The 18,774-nt window shown below is 36.2% G+C and overlaps 1 long non-coding RNA gene across 1 annotated transcript in view; it reads left to right on the top strand.

Moving 5' to 3' along the window:
- LOC139594270 (uncharacterized) overlaps window positions 1-18,774 on the top strand; it is a 158,044-nt gene that overhangs the window by 47,192 nt on the left and 92,078 nt on the right. The window contains exons 2-3 of the long non-coding RNA XR_011680568.1: window positions 10,089-10,231; window positions 12,858-12,942. This is a non-coding gene — a long non-coding RNA (uncharacterized lncRNA). The remainder of the gene's footprint in view (window positions 1-10,088; window positions 10,232-12,857; window positions 12,943-18,774) is intronic.

Here is an 18,774-nt window from a genome sequence, read left to right as displayed (position 1 = left end):
AAATTATTTTCTATATTAGCAATATTTACTGATGTAGCCAGAATTTGATTGTGTATGGGGAAAGGGATGGAAAGCTGCGTGACTTCAAATGGGCTGACATGGTCGTACAGAAGTGTACAAATGAAAATGCACCACTGTGCTTTGTTTTTTTCCTTTATAAACAGAAAAATCTTTGTACTTGCAAAAGTAGTTAATTGTTGCTTCTTTAATGAAAAGAAACATGACTTTGTAACTTTCTCCTTTCTTGCTATTGGTGTGATTAGAATCTCATCAATTGATTTTAGCATGACTTCAGGATCAGAGGGATGTGGGCTAAGAAGGAGAGCCCGTGAGAGTCATTGAACTTGATGTTGCAGTGGAGGGGATGTGTGGGAGAGAAAGTCTCCTGAAGTGCAGGAGGGGATTTGATAAAGAGGTCAGAGTTAGCAGGAAGATAGACTGGTGATCTGCCAGGAGAGCTGTGCCCTGCATTCTTTATGAAATGTTGTGCAGGAGCAGCAAGGGCTTTTTTTCAGATGTGTCAGAAAAGGATTTCTGTCCCTATGGCTAATCCACGTGACAGCCTCAGCTCACACTTTCTGTTAAGGTCAGCTCCCCAAATACTTGGACAAAGCAATACTCCAGGGATGCAGCATGAGGAAGATGACAGGGGATGCTAAAGTTCACGTGTATTCACTGAATTGTACCTAAAGCAGCACGACCTTACCATGCCTCATGTCTGCCCTGCAGCTCAGCTGCTGTCTCTGGGCACATCAGCCATTTCAATTTACTTGCTCTGCTGAAACCTAGGCACAAGTTTCCACACCCAAGTTTTCTTACATGTCCTTTGTCATTTTAGAACTAATTGCTGGATCAAAACCATTAATTTTTGTCACTAAGGAGACAGGATTAGGGTTGTAATTTTATTTGTGCAGCAGAAATCCTAATGACATCAAGGGAATAGGCCTACACAATACCTCAGTTTACAAAGGAGAAAACTGAATTTACGATACAGTGTAATACTGAGGTTTAATTTATGGATGTTTATGCAACACTTTGATACATATGTATCACTCTGCAAGAAATACGGTGCAGTCTCCTTGATGGGATCTCTTATTGCTCACAGGAGCAACCCAGACTTTTGGCAAAGGTCCTTGGAATCACTAAAGCCAGTCAGCTGCATGCAGTTTTGGTGGGAGAGTATTTTAATTATCCCAGATGACAATGAACAAGTTTTAGATAGGTACAATTAGTAATACAGTGTCTAGATAGAGACATATCTATTTTAGTGTTACTAAGTTCCTTTGAGTAACCACCTCTTGGTTTTTTCCAAGGCCTGTAAGATTTTATGAGTAGTTTCTTTTACTATCTACCTGATCAGTGGTATCTTCTCAAAAAATTATTAGGCTTCCTTTTTTTTCCCAAGCACGGGACACAAATGCCTTTTATACATAATAAGATACATTCAAAGATGTGACAATTAAAGCCCTTGTACTTTTTTGCGCTTGAAGCTTGTAGTCTACAGACGCTCACAGATCAAGGAGACTTAAACTCATTGTCATGGTGGGGACAAAATTGCAACCAACTCTACAACCAATAGGTTGTAGGAACTTATGTCTTCCAGATGACTTCAGAGAGTGAGGGAGGCTTTGCTTAGCCTTACAGACAGCTTTTTCACATACACAGTTAATGCACATAAACATCAGAAATCTTAGGCTACTGCAATTTTCAAATATCTGCACTGAAGTGGTCAGCACAAATTTACTGAGTTCTCTGCACTGCCTGTGGCTCTTTCTGCCATCTGAACCTTAGACAAATGGAACAGTATCCACTACTGAGTTCCTCTCAGGGCTTTTCCTACTGGTCTGTGCTGATGCAGCGAGGGAGCAAAGGCATGGCTTTGATGTGCTCAAATGATGAGAATGATGGCCAGGTTTCTGCTTTATGTGGGGATACAGCTTTTGATATTCAAAGACAGAACGCCATCTTTCAGTGACTCAGGACACAGGCAGGAATGTTGTGGGGGCAGGGTTCCACTGGCAGTACCAGCAATGGAAAGCATATTCAGGGAAACCTGAAACAGACACATCAGTACCTGGGTCAGTTATCTACCTTTCAGAATATACAGGCACCACCTCTTCCTAAAAAATAGTAGTATCTTAAGAAATGCAAGTCACCTGAATGAGCCCTTAAGAAAAAAACAACAAAGGGCCATGGTTCATGCCATGGCATGCTGTGAGGTTGTGGGTGTTTAAAGTGACTGGAAACAGCTAGACTGACCTGCAAATTAGTTATGAAATTAATTCAAAGAGAGCTGTATTTAGGACATCAGAATTGTGTAAGGATGAGTTTTTCATTTAAGTCTGAACCTTTTATAGTTTCTATCATCAGTTTCCTGGAACTTCATTTTAATGTACAATATTAATTAATAAAAATTACTTTAAAAATTAATATTTCAAAGAACTTCTCATTAAAATAAATTCTGAAAATACAAGAGTTCCACAAGGAGTCCATAGTAAATTCAAAAGGGATTTTCCTGTATTACATATGATGGTCTTTTCATTGTTTAGTTATTTATAGCTGATACAGAAGTGATAAATTGACTTTAATCTTGCAGTGATTAATATATGATAAGGTATAGAAACCAAGTTAATAGGAAAGCATAATGAAATATGAATTCTGCCTTTCTGAGAAAAGTGCAGAATTCAGGCCTGCATCTTCTCCTGGGCCAGGCAAGTAACTGATACCTTATAGAGGAAGAATGTTCTCTTACAGGATGAGCGCTCTTTGTGGGTTTCTGTCTGCTCTACACAGCAGAGTTTCTAGAGTGCAGTTTGTAAATGACAATGTTGGGGCTTTTTAATGATCCAATTTTTTCTTACTAGTGAAGTGCTAAGCATCCCCCTTTTTTACTGCTTTTCTTCACAGTTACTTCTTTCTCTACTGAAACTTTTTATTTAATTTTTAGATTGATTTTCCCCACAATTTTTCTTGGTCATTACATCTTTCTGTAGAGTATCAAAATTCAATCTTATATTTAATGAATCAAATAAAACTCATTCCTAGAAGGAAATGATCATGCAGAGATATTAATTGCTTAAGCTAATAACACTTCTATCCACAAAGCCCTGATTTAATGCTACAGTAACAGAAAAACCATTCAAAGCTCTTGAAAACACTCAAAGAAATTTTATATGTCAACTTGAGAATACACTTGCCTAGAGTTGTAGTGCACAGACATTAGAAATAGGGTTTGTGGTTTTTGTCCTTTTTTTTATTTTCCAAAGAGTGTGAAAAGAGGAACTATTACCTCACTAAATGCAGGCTGGGGCTGGGAATTGTACTTATGGGGAGAAAAAGATCCTACATTAAAAGGCAGATAAAAAGGAAAGTAAGGTAATTGATGATAATTTAAATATAAGCTATGGAATATGCTGTTGAACTACTAAAAGGTAATGTACATCTGAATAGAATTGAATTAATTTTTGTCCTATTCTAGGGTTTCACTGAATTTTTTTTGAAAGGTCCGAGATCTTACCTGAAATAGGAAAACACTTTGGTGAAACACCAATTAAGTGTATTCAAATGCTTCTGGAAATTTAGAAAGCATTCTTTGTGAGTTTATGTGCTCACATAGGACAACAGCTACAGAAGAAAACAAAGATGTTTTATTGTCGCTGAGCGTGCAGTATTTTTGGCTGTCTTTGAAGCAGAATTTAGTACTGGGTATATGGTGAGCAAAAGCTTCAGTTATCATTCAGAATCCCTTTGATATGTGGAGAACCTGAGAAGACAGTGGAGGAATAAGGGAAAATTTAAGGCTCAGTCATGCTTTCAAAAAGTTAATTCTAAGGAGAAGTGGTAAAAGTCTGGTGAGAGTCACTCTGAAATCAGGGTGATTGAGTATGGTATAAAGCATTGATTGAAAAATGCATTTAACACATGCTTTAGTAGTTTGTGCAGTTGTGCCTAACTGTGCAGCTTCACTGGGAGAGTATAACTAGAGAAGATTAAAAGAATTCTGGAAATAGAACCCAACACTAAAGTTTTCCAAAGTTTGAAAATGGGTTTCATTGCTTTATCATAGATCGTTGATTTCCATCAAGACAGACTTGAATGCAAGGTAATAGAAAAGCTGGAATTAATTTTGGGATAAGGAGAGAATTTATTTCTTTAAAATTTATTTCATAATCTTTTTTATTTCAACCTCTTGTCACTCTGTAGCTATAATTAAGGGAAACCCATATTTCTGACTTATGATTATAGCTGCTTTTTTTCTTCTATTGAATTTTGTTTTAGGCACAGCAAAGCTGCTGGATGAAAGTGTCATAGCCATAAAATAGAAGAGTGGGTTAGCAAATGGGGAGGTTATTATCCAAAAGAAAAATAGAAATGGGGAGAAACTATGTTGATGACACCTATCTTTCCTTGTAACTAGGTCTTGCAGTACATTCGTACTCTGTTAAATTAACATCATTCATACATTAGCAATTCCCCTCTTTATTATTGGTTAGAAATTTTTTCTGCTTCACTGGGGACATGTTAATACAAATAAAAGCATTGCAGCATCTGCAGATGAAGATTCTTGCCTTTTTTACTGTAAAAATAGGAAGAGTATATACTGTTAAATATTTTTTAAAAGGCTATGTTAACTGCTTGTTTCAAAGTTTTACAGAGCCTCCTAGAAAATGCATGTTTGTGTAGAGGACCTCAGTGTTTCTATCTATAAGGGAGTTAGGCACTGCTTGTACTAAAATACTTAATTAGAAAACTAGATTGATTTGCTATTTAAAAGGGGAATAGTCTTCTGGTTTTTATTTTAGTCTCACTCTGCAGCACATATGAGATAATTCTGGAAAAAAGTTGCTTTTGTTATCTGTGCAGTGAAGGTGGCTCAACATTCCTTTACAGCTCTCGTGGGCTGTAATGTGGTTAAATTCAGGAGTGGCTTTATCAGTAAGGACAAGGGCTGTGTGATGAGAAAGTGGCTGTGTGCCTGTGCAGCCCTGAAGCCAGATGGCAGCTGGTTCCTCTTCTCAAGTACATGCTGGTTTCTTAAGCACTTAGATTTGCTTCAGTGCAATCTAGACCAGTTCATGATTTATGGAGACATTCTGATCCATTCCTGATTCCATCTCTGGGGTTGCCTGCAGACCCCTTGTGAGTTAAACTTTCAAAGGTGTCTGAGTGCTACTGAATCCTGATGAGATGAATCTTCACATTGTAATTATTTCTTGGCCCCAATGTGTAGCAATAACAAATCTTGATCTCTTTGATGGTAGAAAATATTTGTTATTTATTACTTACTGTTCTTATATTCAGTATAATTGACATGAAGGACTTTGTATATGTAATTACATTCCCCTGAGATTATTCAGGCTAATGGTTCTTAGGTAATTTAAGCATTAGATTTGTAGCTTAAACAAGAAATTATTTCATGTGATCTGCATAGTGTAGCAGTTTTAGGCAAATACAGTATTTAAAATTCTTTGCATGAATTATTTTGTTTTACATTTTCCTTTGTCATTTTAATGCCAATCCTATTTATGGATGTTATTCTACAATAGATACTAGTGTATTTAAATATTTTATGGGTGTTATTATTAACCTGACATGGAATGACTAATATGTATGTCTTTGAAAAAGAATTTTCTGCAGTATCTTCCAGTCATTGGTGTTTCTTTTTTATAAATTATAAATCAGAAAATAGCTATATATTTATTGTTTGTGAGAGAATGCAGATAGTGATTGTACTTTATTGGTTTATTTTTTGTTAATCATGCTGAGCTTAAACTTCCTATTTATTGACCTAAGTAGGTGAAATAAATAAGTGCATTTAAGAATTAGGTTATTCTTGCAATACAGTTGCAATATATTTAGTATTTAACTTTTAGCAGCTCTACGCCTCTCTGAGCTTCAGTCATGCCTTAGTAGTGAAAGCAAATTTCTCTTCAGATGTCTCTTTATGGACAGTAGTTGTTTTTTGAGGTAAAATAGATTGTGCTTGATAACACAAGTGTCATTTTATGTGTCTGTGATGTTGTCAAAAAGAATAATCTGTAATCTGTAATGTTGACATGATAAAATTGCAACGATGCTTGGTTTAATACCATAGTTACCTAACATTTGTTGTAACAAGTGCAACAATGCACCATGACAGGGTCTGATTAAAAACATTGATCAATCCCATTTCTCACTTCCTGCTGTAAACAATTGTGGGAATTTACTGAAACACCTCACATTTCTTATTTCTCATTTTTCTAGAGGGAAACTGTGCCATGAAAAATTGGTCAGTGTAACTGTGTTTACAAAAATTACTGTGAAATTTATTAGAATTGATAGATAAAGACAAGAAAAGATCTTTTTCTATATATTTTTTTCTCTTCTTATATCACTTCCAGTACAGAAGTACCTAGAAAAACAATATCTTTGATTAGCACAATTTTCATAATCCAGGGCCATTTTCTTCTATATTAGAAAAAAGAACATGTACATGTAAAAGCATTGCTTAAAATTTACCTAAGATAGTGTGTTTGTAACAGAAAAGTTCCTCTTTTTTTATTGATTTCACTTTTTCCTTGTTCTCTCCACTCCCTATTGCCTGCCAAAAGGGGTTAATTCTATTGCCCATGTCTGCACATGAATCAGATTGGGCTCTACATTGCTCTGAAGTCTATTGTGCAGAATGATGTTCAGATAACTCCAAGTAATTACATGAAATATTTTAACAATGCACAGTGTAGTAATTCATTTTTACAAAGCAGTGCATTAAATATTGTTGGATAGTTGCTGATGCTGCAATATTTAGGGAGAAAATTGATTTGTTTATTGATGTCCCTTTCATCTGTGCATTGCTCTTACTTTGTATGCCTTCCTCCTTTGGTAGTGTATGTGTAAACAGTCCTGCTTTAAGCTGATGCATTCATTCTAAGGCCAAAAGAGAAGCTGAGGGAAATTCAGTGACAGGAGAGGGATTGAATTAAAAGCTTCTGAGCCCTATCCATGACCTATTATGCTTTCTTTTTAATTTCTTAAAATGTTTCAAATAGGATAGGGAACCATATAATTTTAGAAGCTTGGATCTCATGATATATTTAATATATTTTCTGTGATAGGTTTTTTCCCTTAAGATTGCTCGTTGTATTTCTTTATATCCTATCCCAGGATAGGTGCAGAGTGATTTTGCCTTGAGACAGGAGGTTGATCACAAGTCTTTATGCTCCCTGGATGTAGGGGGCAAGAGACACTATGGCTTGATGAGGAAGACTGCTTTTATATGAAGGAAAACGAAGTAGTGCCAACAGAGCTGTCTGGGAGCACTGTATGGGCCCTGTGATGTGACACAGTGACTCCGGTGTTGATCTCAGTGACTAAAGCAGCTCTGTTGCCCTGGATTTTCAGGGGCAATTCAGATATTCTGCCTCTGCCTGTGTTATCTCTGTAGAGCAGTTTTTTGGTCTATGACAGTAGTATATTTCACATTTAGATAGCTATTGAGATGCTTTCTTGTACTCTGAGGTTTAAACTGGAGCTGGGCATTGTAGCTTGAAAAATTATGCATTATTATTTCTAATAGGTTCAGCGAAATACTTGATAAGAGGTTTGCTCCAGAGAGTATCTCTGTGGCTGCTGCTTCTTTCTTTTAAGTAGAAGAAGCCATGCCACTGAGAAAAAGAGAACCTTTTGTAAAAAGATAAAAAAGCTGGTGATGTCAGTGTTAACTGCTGTGCTTGGTCAGGTTAAATTTATAATTATCAATGAATTGGTTCTCCATAAAGGCCAACTGACAAACAAGAGACTGCCAAGTTCAAGGAGTGAGAGTGTGCTTATATGAATTGATTAGAAACAAAGACATTAATGCATTTGTTACTCTTAGTAATTACTCTTACTCTGACCTCTAAAACCAATATTCCTGTGGATGAAAAAGAATCTTTTTTTTCTTTTTGCCTTGCTGTTCGTATAACGGCACCAGCATACCCACTTCCTGATTAAAGACCTGCTTTTTTCAGACACGCTGACAAGAAAAAAAAATGCTTTTCTTGTTGTCTTTAGGAGGAATAGGAAAAACGATACTGCTATATGATCTTCCAGCTGAAATACTGTCATCCAAGGACTCCAGAGTTTAGTTATATGAACTCCCCATATCCATTTGGTATTAGTTTTGTGAAGAAATACACTGTTTTGCTGAAGTTCTTCTTGCTTCCATGAAGCAGAATTTGACACCCAGGTTTAGGGATTGCATGGAGTGCAGCAAATTAAATAAATTTCTATTTATTGTCTAAGTGCCATTTCTGAAAACAAAGCTGTATTGCAGGGCAGTTGAGCAGTCACTTTCTCCCCCACTGTGCTGGTCAGCATTACACTTTGCACCTTTTTAAATCTTAGAGCTCAAGCTTGTTTCATTCCTTTTGGAATTCTGGTTGAGCATATGGAAGCTCTCTTGTAAAACTTGTGGTATCCTATATTTTCTTCTTGTTTAGTATTAATTTATTTAGGATTATGAATTTTTTGTTGCCTTAATGCAGTTTAAAAAAGAAAATCAGAAAATCAGCTGACTAACAAAAAGGAGGACTTTCCACCCATATGGATAGTAAAAGTAATAGTCAGTGTTAAAAGCGATCCATGTTACTTCAAAAAGCTTTTCCCTCTCCCTTATGTTGAAATGACCCTTATGAATGCTATCACTAAAAATGGCTAGAAGATTAAAAATATACCTCACCCTGAAACAAAAGCAAGTAGAGATGTGATCTGCAGAGCCTTTAGTACTGGATGACCCCTGGCTATGGACTGCATCTTTAAAAGGAGCAGTGTCTGTTCCTCTCATTGCTGAGGCAGCAAAGGGTATATGTTTAGATTTGAGTAAGAGCCCACTATAGTGTACCACAGAGATTGTACTTTTCTTGCACTCATTCCTATTGCTGTTTGTCCTGTGGTCCTCCAGCATCTCACTTGCATTCATTCTGTGACTGAGCTGGGACATATAAATGGTTTGGTTGAATTGAATTTTGAATTGGTTTTGAATTTTGTTTGGTTTTTTCCTCTGCATAGCTTCACTTTACTTTTCTTTGCATTCACATAGTTATGACTGTTAGGGTGGGGAAGGAAAGCATGTTTCTGACAAGGCCATTGGCCTTGTTTTTATTTGATGGCACTATAGCTAAAATCAGATCTGTCACTGATGTCAGCACTTCACTAAAGCTGCCTGGGTTTCTTCTCACTGTTTTCATCCTCAGAATTGTAAATCAATACCCTTTGATCTAAACATAAAAGCCTGGGAAGCTTATGTTGAGGATGTCTTCCCTTGTGCCTTGCTTCATTCAGTTCAGCTGCTAAATCTGGTCTAAGGAAATCAAAAGCGATACTGAATTGACATTTAATAGCTCTCCTCAAGACTGCCAGAAAGTAATTTCTCAGAAAGTTTGAAACAAACTTTGCATTGTACTGGTCTATTATTAGCATTCCACTTAGCATATGCAAGTAGCTTTTTGAAAGCAGCACATAATATCTGAACTAGGAATTCTAAATGCTTCTGCCTTAATTAAGTTGAATTTTCTGAGGAATTATAAAAAATATTCAAAGGAATATGGAAGAGAAAGAATTACTGTTCAGGAATTCTGAGGAACAAATGTGTTTTTTCAACTCTACCAGTTTTGACCATATGGAGTAAACTGCAACTAGACTAAAACACAGTTACCTCCAATTTTTGTGAAAATCAATTTTTAAGCATTTTGGTGTCTTGTTACTTCACTTCTACTGATTAGTACTCAGTGGTGTCTCTTTTAGTTGCTATTGCACAGTAAGAATTAGTGGTTTTTTCCCAAGCTTCCAGGAATCCTAATGTCTATTAATCAGCTGTTACAAATGTATGCTTTCTTTTAGTTGATTCTGTAAGGCAGTAATGAGGTTTATATTCAGAATTTTGCAGCATATTGGAAAATTAGAATGTATAGGAAACATTAAATTACTATTTTGCTGGAGTATAAACTTCTTCTGACATCCAATGACCTTTTCATTTTCCCATGAGTGAAGTGGAACTCTTAAGGTGATTTTTCTGATTGTCAGAGATATTTTATAATTATTTGTAATATTTATGCTTTTTGCTGGAACAGCCTTGGTTCTGTTTGAAGAAGTTACTGCATAAGTTCAACAAGGAGCCGTAGTCCTGCTTACAAGACAGAAATCCAGCACTGCCAGTGATGCTCTGACAGTGGATATGAGAGTGGGAATTACTAGAGCTGAAGTGTTCAATGAGGTAAATAGAGCAATGCAAATCTCAAGAGCTTCTGAAATACAGAATATGCAAGGACGATTTTGAGAGTGTGTATTACCTTGCTGCTTCCTCTCACACCATCTACCAAACATCTCTTTCCTCTCTTCAGCTTTTAAAAATCAATTCGATGTGACTGCCTCCAGTTTGAAATTAGCATGATTTAATCTGGTACAGGAAAAATCTTTCTCCATGGAAAAGGCCCAAATGGGAAATCTAATGATAGCATATTCCCCAAGGAAAGCTGCCACCTTAGACAGTGTCCCTGTGGGAGGGAAAATGAACAGCTGCAATATTCTGTGTATAAAATGTGCGTGTGCATGTGTATGGTGACATGACACAATGCTTTGTGACAGCTCATTTTATTTTGGGTTTTTCACATGACAGATGAAATGATTTCTGTAATTATTCTTAGGTATAAGACCCAAAGTCAGTTCTGTTAATACTTGGACTGTTTGGCATAAAATACATTTAGGTATCTCATTTAAACACCCCTCTGGGAAAAAAGCTCTGGAAATCAGAAGTGATTGAGTGGATGAGCTCCAACTGTATTGCTTCTAGGCCCAGTAAAAAGGAAAGTATAGGGGGCTGATTTTCATTTCAAGTGTTTCATTTGAGGTGCAGTTTCATCCCAAGACTTACATAACCAGACTAGCTTTTCTTGTAGTTGAATTAGCTCTTGTTTTACTCCTAAGTTAAATTAAGATCATTGCAATTTTATGCTAAAGAGTAGGAAAAGTTTAAATATATTCTTGCTTTAGGACAAAAATGTGCATTATCCATAACCAGTGATAAAATACTACTTGCCATTGCAAGTCTTTATCACTAAGGATTAGAAATAGATCAATTATATAATTTGACATACTGCTAAGGAAATTATTGTACATGTATCTATGCCTTATTTTAAAATAATTGATAGGTTTATAATTTAATATGAATGTAGAATATTTTAAAAATACATACTACAATTAGTAAACTAAGTAAGAAAAATGTGTGGAGTCTCCTAAATCTTGAAGGGGATTTGTTACACCTGTATTTGTTGTGTAGCAATAATGCAATTCTTATTGTTAATTGAGAGAAAATATTATTGAACTTTGGTGAAAATTATTTTCTCTTTCTGAACATTCAGTATGACTTTGTCATACATTTTTAGGTTTCCAGCTGGGCTGGTTTGCTTTCATTCAGGATTGAAGTCAGTTGCTGTATTTCCAGGATTACTGAAAGGTTGAACCTACTTCAATGATATATAGGGTCTACAGAATAACAGTTTTGCAGCTTATATGCTTAGGAGAGAGGGAATATGTTCAGAAAAATTCACTTCAATCATCTATCAAAGGTGCCAGTGCACCTAGTGGCTTTATTTCTCAGGAAGGCAAAGAGATGGAAGGGCATGAGGGGAGCTTTTATTGATTGCTTTCTGGGAAAATTATTCTATGAGTTACTTTTGCAAAGAATGTAATTTGCCTGGGGTATAGCAGGAATAGTATGAAAAGTTCTGGGGGAAATAGTTCCCTGGTTGATTTTTTTTCAATATAAAATGATGGTGTTCTCTCAGAACCAGAGCTCTATCAGCTCCACAAATATCACTAGAGATGGGTAGGACTTCATGTGCTTGATAATGCCACAAGTAACTTTTGAAAGGTCTACTGGAAGGAAAAAATGGAAATTGGGAAGAAGAGAGATTTTTACTTCTCATTGAACTGTTCATGCAATAAAAAAGAAGGCAAATAATTAATTGTGGAATGTAATGCCCTGACTGACTTACAAGGCTGCTTTCTTTCCCATTTCTATCATGAAAGCCTTGAAAATATACTAGTGCAGGTTATGATACTTTTGACCTGTACTGTAATGTTTACTGTTTTAAGATCTGAAGCCAAAAATATTATCATCCTTAAAATTGAAACTGGGACAACTCAATCAGTTTTTCTACATCAAATTCTATATATATAGCTGTCAATCTGTGATTCAGATATAGGCTTATCTCCCACCGGTGAAAGAAGCTTAAAAAAAAAAGAAAAAGAAGAAATACTCAGTTTAGAAATTATATTATTTTATGAATTTGTCTAATATTTACCATTTTGCAGTATTATAGGAATCTAATAAGTGAATTGAAGTTGAACTTGAAATTTATATAAATGTTTGTGGAAACCTGGTCTTTTATAGTTAGGGAAGAAAAGCAGTATTTAAGAAGATAAAATACAAAAAGAAAAAAGAACTTGGTGTCCCTCCGTGTGACAGATGGAAGGTCTAAAGTCTGACAGAATTTGTTATCACTCAGTTACTATCAGTCCTCATTGCTCACAGTGACACTGCAGAAAACCAGGTAATTTTTTCTGAGTTGCAGTCTTACTGTACAGCCACACATTTCACATTATTTGATGTGAAATTTGATTTGATTTTGACATCATTTCATATTGGCATTAATGTACAATATTTGTAAAACAACCTTGTTGCTGGAAAACATTGCTTCAGTAGTCAAAGTGATGGAGTCATGTTCTGAATTTAATTTTGATATGCTGTATTGTTTCTTAGAGCATTACAGTATACATATTTTTGTGTTCAAAAATCAGGAATGTATTTGCAAGAGTTGAATTGTTTTGTCTTCCTCCAGCCTAAGAAGAGACTCATATAATTTGAAGTTCACAAAGACAGCTATCAACAAACCAGCAGAATTATAGATGAAGAACTGTTCTGTGGTGAGTAAACTGAAGCTTTCATACTTTGGGCTTCTTGAGTGAAGATTGTGTGGCACATACTCTCAAATAAGTAGAAATGACAAAGTATCAGTAATTGATTGAAACCTCAGGGAATTGCTCTTACAAAAATAGTACTAAAAATGAATATATATTACTGTTTCACTATTTTAGCTACAGTATTCTGTTCTGCTGCAGAGAATTATTTTTCTTCTTGTTTGATCAATATTCTCACATTTTACTGTCATTTTTTGACATCTAATACTATATATTGTAGTTTCCTCCAATAATTCCTGTAGCTGGTACCCTGAAGCACTTTTCATTGCTAAAAAAATCTCCTAATCCTTGACAGGCTTGTATCTGAACATCCCATTGGTGCTGTAGTTGCAGTTTAGTACTGTAGAGTGGCACTTTAGGCATTGACTGTGTAGGGACCTCACTGTTTTCATCTGTTCTGGTCACAGTCAGCTAAAAGATAAAGCCCATTTTTGCCAAATTGGATCAGTTCTCATTGGAGACTGTAATGTTGCTGGCATGAGGATGCTCCTTGGTGCAGCCTCTGGCCAAACAGCTGAGAAGGAAGTGCAGCAGGCAGAACAGGATTCTTCCCACAGGGCTGAGCCCTTGGTGACAGCTGGTAATGCAAAGCACTTCCTGAGCTGAGTGCAGGGGCTCTAACGCTGCTCCTTTGCTCTCATCATATGCACAGTCACCACTTTTCTGGAAGGCAAAGCCCAAGTATCTGGAAGTGATTGTGAAAATACTGAGCTTTGTTCCTGTGAATTTATTCTTTTTGGAGGGCTGGCTCTGCAGAGGAATAAATAAAAAGGAAACTAAAATGTAAGAACTTTTTTTCAAAATGGTCTCTTAGACTGTTCTACTGAGCCCTTGAGGAGTGACACTGCTGGAATAAGTGGAAATAATCTGAAATTATTTGGCACGCAGATACCACATTTGATAGCTGAGAAGTTATTTTAAGGATCTCTTGATAGTTGCAGAGAAAAAAAGCCCCACAAATTCCAGTGAGATTGCCATGCTTAAATCCTTCTGAACCAATGTACTAGTCAGTAGCAAGAAAATAATGGCTGGCAAAACCGTTGCTGAAGTGAAGACATTTTCCTAATTCTCCTTCAAAAGGAAGCAAGGTTGGAGCTGCAGTGGTTTTCTAGAACATACAGAACTTGTCTTAATGGATTAGCCACACTCTCTTGTATGGCTTTTCTCCCTTGTAACTGTGCAGGAAAATGTGTTTGCTATGCAGAAGCATTGAGTGACTATCTCCTCCCCCAGGGAAAAACAAAAAGACTTTACAGCAAAGTAGATTTTGCTCCTTAGTAGTTGTAATGAACCACAGAGAGCTTGTCAGTAAAAATTATGTCTGTGTATATACCTCTGCATATGTACATATAACATGCATGTCTTTGTTGTGTGTGTATAATATTTATATTTGCTATATGTATATGTTTAGTAAATGCATGTATAGCTATATATGCACATATGTAAAAGAGAAATCAAAAAGTGGTCTTTAAACTCTGTGGAAGAAGTAGAAGATTAGTGCTATGACTTCCAGATGTGTCTCATGGGAAGGATCACTTAAATGACACTTGTTGGTTGGTAATGACTCATTTCAATGTTTGCTCACTTCTTCCAGCAAAGGTAAGACTGCTGTTGGAGCTGTTACATTCTTTACGTCTATTACTTTCCTTCCTCTGTTCTTTATTTTCTGCCCAAAGTTTCTTGCCCCGTCCAAAAAGCCTTTACTTGGTACTTTCTGAATGCATTTGCACTCAGTTCAAAGGGTTTTCTATTTCTCTGGCAATGGTGCCTAAAATGAAGAGATCCAACACACCTTGTGATTGAGCACACTGCCAGCATAACAGATGGATGTGATTGCTGGCAGCCAAGAAGCCTTATGAAATATCAGTGTCAAATGGTTAGAGACAGCATTTCTAAATCAAAAATATATGTTAGATGCTCTGGGTTTATGCACATGGTGGAGCATAGTCTTATTGGGTTGACTGGGTTATTTAAAATCTTTAACTATAATTCTTCAGTGTACACTTTGAGTCTTAGTTGCATAACTTCTAGCTTTTATAGTTCTGTATCTTCAAGAGTTTTATTTATTTTGCCCTAAAAAAATTGTGTTAGGAATAAGTTCAAAGGACTAATACCTGTGCTGACTTCTTGGATCATGTTGTGTATGATGTGACATGATATCAGTATTATGTCATATATCCTGATTCTTCTTTGCACACTTCTAGATCATGTGGAATTCATTGCAGGGGTTAATTTACTTTTCTTTTTTAATATCCCATATTGCTGCCTTTTCATGTTGTATTCTTTTATTTTAGCTAGTTTAATTATGCTGAGGTAGGGTGACATTTTTGAGGTATAACTAACCTACAACTCTTTTTCCCTCCTTTTCTGTCTCACATGGAGAAATATTTACAATATTTACAGGTAGAAAGCAGGGACAGTTAGGTATTTAGGAGATCCCACTGGATGCTTGTCTGTATCCCTTAGTTCGTAATTACCTTGGAAATGAACCAATTAAATAATGTTAAACCATACTGATTTTTATTAGGGTTTTGTGACCCTAAGTCAAGTAAGTGCTTTAAGACATCTGCCCTAAAAAATAAACAGTAGAATTCCTTTTCTGAAAATTATTTTACTATCTTGTTGAGTATGAAATGCATACTCAAGATACTTGGGATCCTCTGTTTTGTTATACTGCTCAGCATAATCCCATAAAACCAAGTTCCTGCCTTATTTGTTCAGATGTTAACATGTATTTCTGTAAATTTAATTGTAAAAGAGCTTTCTGTATCAGATGTTGAGGGGTGTGATGGTATGTGGGAATTTGTGGTGTGTATTTTATTGTCACATAGTGCTCACATCCAGATAAATGAAAGAGGAAATACTTTCATGAAGAAATAGAAACAAGGTGTTCTGGGAAGAAGATTCACAACTTATAAAATCACTTTAACGTGATAAATTAGCACATTAAATCTAATCACATAAATCAATGTTAAGCTAAACACAGATAGTTATACTTCATATTTAAAATTAATGTCTGAGGATTTTTTTTTTAAAACTGAGATAGTTTCATTTCAGAAACTATCAGTATTATCCTCTGAAATCCAAAGCACTATTAAAGAGATAGGCAAGCCGGTAGATAGCAGGTTGAAGAGTCATTGCAAACAGACAGTTCCATATTCTTATCATAAATGTGCTGAAATGACAATAGAGAATGTCATGAGGAATTTAATGGTATTTCCTTCATCTTAAGGTTAAGAAGGCTTCAGAGTTTGCATTTATTCTGGTTCTAGTATAGTTAGGATGCCTAGAGATGAGAAATCACAAGTGCTTAAGACTACATGAATATAAAGTACAAAGAGAGATAGAATAATTCATAATGAAGTGTTGATGTTTCTGATTTTAGAACACCATCATGTCAACCTCATTTTTTTTCTCCATCATATTAAAAAGAAAAGACATATATTGCTCCCCAAGACAGTTTTGCTTTAATTTAGGTTTCATATTATGCTTTGCTTATTCTGCAGCTACCTAGATGTTTTCATAGCAGATATGATAATTAAATTATATACTGGAGGAAAGTGTAAAGTCAGCATTTTAAAAAATAATGAATTTTATAGTCATCCAAAGTGTCAGATATAGTAGAAAAAAACTTCACCAATGTCCATATGGTCACGTATATTTTTAAGATTCTTGCCTATTCTGTAAATTAAGTCCAAATCTAGGATGTTTTTATATTAGACTTGAACCATAAAACCCCCACATAATTTTTAGTCATGTATTTGTTACTAGAGGCTCAGCCTGTCCCTCTTTAAATATATAGAGAATTAGAGTTTGGTGTGGGAACAGGAGAGATCACTTTCAAACTGAGAAAGTGGTGACAGTACATATCAGTGTACTCATCTGCACCCTAAGGCTCCTGGGGAAGGCCATTACTAGGAAGAAAATTCATCCTCTGTGTTTCCAGGGCTGACTCCCATTAAAAAGCATTGGCACTTGCACTGAGAGCTATGATAAGGTATTGAATAGTTCCAAAAGCAAGGCCAACCTGTGACTGCAACCTTCAGGGGCGGTATGCCTGCTGATGCAATTGTAAGAATCTTCCAGGAAGTCAAGGAAAGGCTTTCAGACTTTTTCCTTGGCAAATGCCTTCAAAGGAGTTTTTGAAGCATCTCTAATGCATTTCAGCTCTCACTCTTGTCAGTGCTGGCCAATGTACACACTATTTTCAGATGTACTGTGACAGCATATGCTCGCTCTCTTACTGAAATAATTTTATTTGATTTCTAGAAAAGCAGCAGAACAGAGCAGGTTGAAATGGTGCTCTTTTCGGAAGTGGCAGAGCAGTACGTCAGTGTTCTCTAGGATGCTGTCTCTCAAATGAAAGTAAATGAGAGTTTAATTTTTCCCATCTTCCATAGTAAAACACAATTTGCTTAAATTAGAAAATAATTTAGATTAGTTTATGAATTTTCTACACTGCTTTTAGGGGGTGGGTCAAAATATTCTAATTCTAGTTGAAAGATTGAAGCTGCATCATCAGAGATTAAAGTGCTGAGATGCATCTTTTAATTCATGGTACTGACAGATAAAGTGAAGTAAGGAAGTGCTGGTGCAAAGCAGTGCAGGGCAGTGAATGGGATATGGATGTAATTCAGAGTGAGCCATAGATTCCAAAGGTGCTGCCAGGCTCAGCAAAGGACTGGTGCTGAAAGGTAGCCCCAGCACTTGGGGCAGTGGCTGAGTGAGCCACAGTAAAGGGAAGAAGAGACTCGGGCTATTTCTGCAGTTCCAAAAGTACTGGTAAAGGCTAATTTTTATTATTAGAGTGTCTGGAGTAGATTTAATGTATAAACATTATATATATATTTATAAATGAACCATAACACATGAACTGCAAATGCACATGAGCTAGAATAAGGTGTGAATTCAGAGAGAGGCTATTAACACTGATCTAAGACCTGAAGCTGGCATGTTCCAATTGAAAACAGCCTTTTAGGTTGAGGTGGGGAAGTATCACTAAATGGTGGGTAAGTGATTAGAGCTGGGTTTTTGTTAAGGTTCAGGTAGCAGGGTCATCTAGTTAGAGAAAATTTTACCAGAAAATGTCTTGGTATTGATGGTGAGGGGTCACTGGGGGTACTGGGGACTTGTACAGGGGAAGGATGACATGTCCAGCTTGCCCAGCTTGATCACTGGTGGTAGCACTGACTACAGACTGCTGATGAGGCAGGTTATGGGTGTTGGGCACTGAGAGGTCACAAGCTGTTTCACTTCCATTGGCAGCCGTTCATCAAGGTGATGAATGGCTTGTGCAGGGCTCTGTATTCTTTGTCAAGTGAAGATACGACTGCTCAGACATATTCACCATGCATAGCAGCTGTTTTGGCAGTTACAGGAATTAAACACTTTCAGTTGTGATTCCCGATGTGTAATATTAAGTTAACCTTTTTTTTAATCAGTAGGTTTGTAAGAAGAAAATAAGGCAAAAGGCTGTAGAGCTGGGTGCTGCTACAATAAGGGAGATTGTGAAAATAAAGAAAATTTCAAGAACCCGGAGGAGATAGGAATCAGAGATGACCGGGTTTACTCCTTCCTATTTGAAAACATTTGCTTTTTAGGGCTCAAATTTTGTAAATCTGCTTAACCTTTATCACCTTAATTTTGATTTAAGGGTATTTACATGTGTAGAGATGTGTGTGAATCTGCAAGAAGCAAAATACAGCTAGGCAGGTGGTAATACATTTATACTCTTTCACCCAGTTATACTCTAATGCTGCATGTCAAAATCCAAATGAA

Source organism: Agelaius tricolor, unplaced genomic scaffold (assembly GCF_023055355.1).
Source record: "Agelaius tricolor isolate 1412-34295 unplaced genomic scaffold, bAgeTri1.0.p SCAF_11, whole genome shotgun sequence".
In the NCBI taxonomy this organism is placed as follows: Eukaryota; Metazoa; Chordata; class Aves; order Passeriformes; family Icteridae; genus Agelaius; species Agelaius tricolor.
The sequence above is the reverse complement of the archived record's forward strand: the minus strand, read 5'-3'. Positions and strand labels throughout refer to the sequence as shown.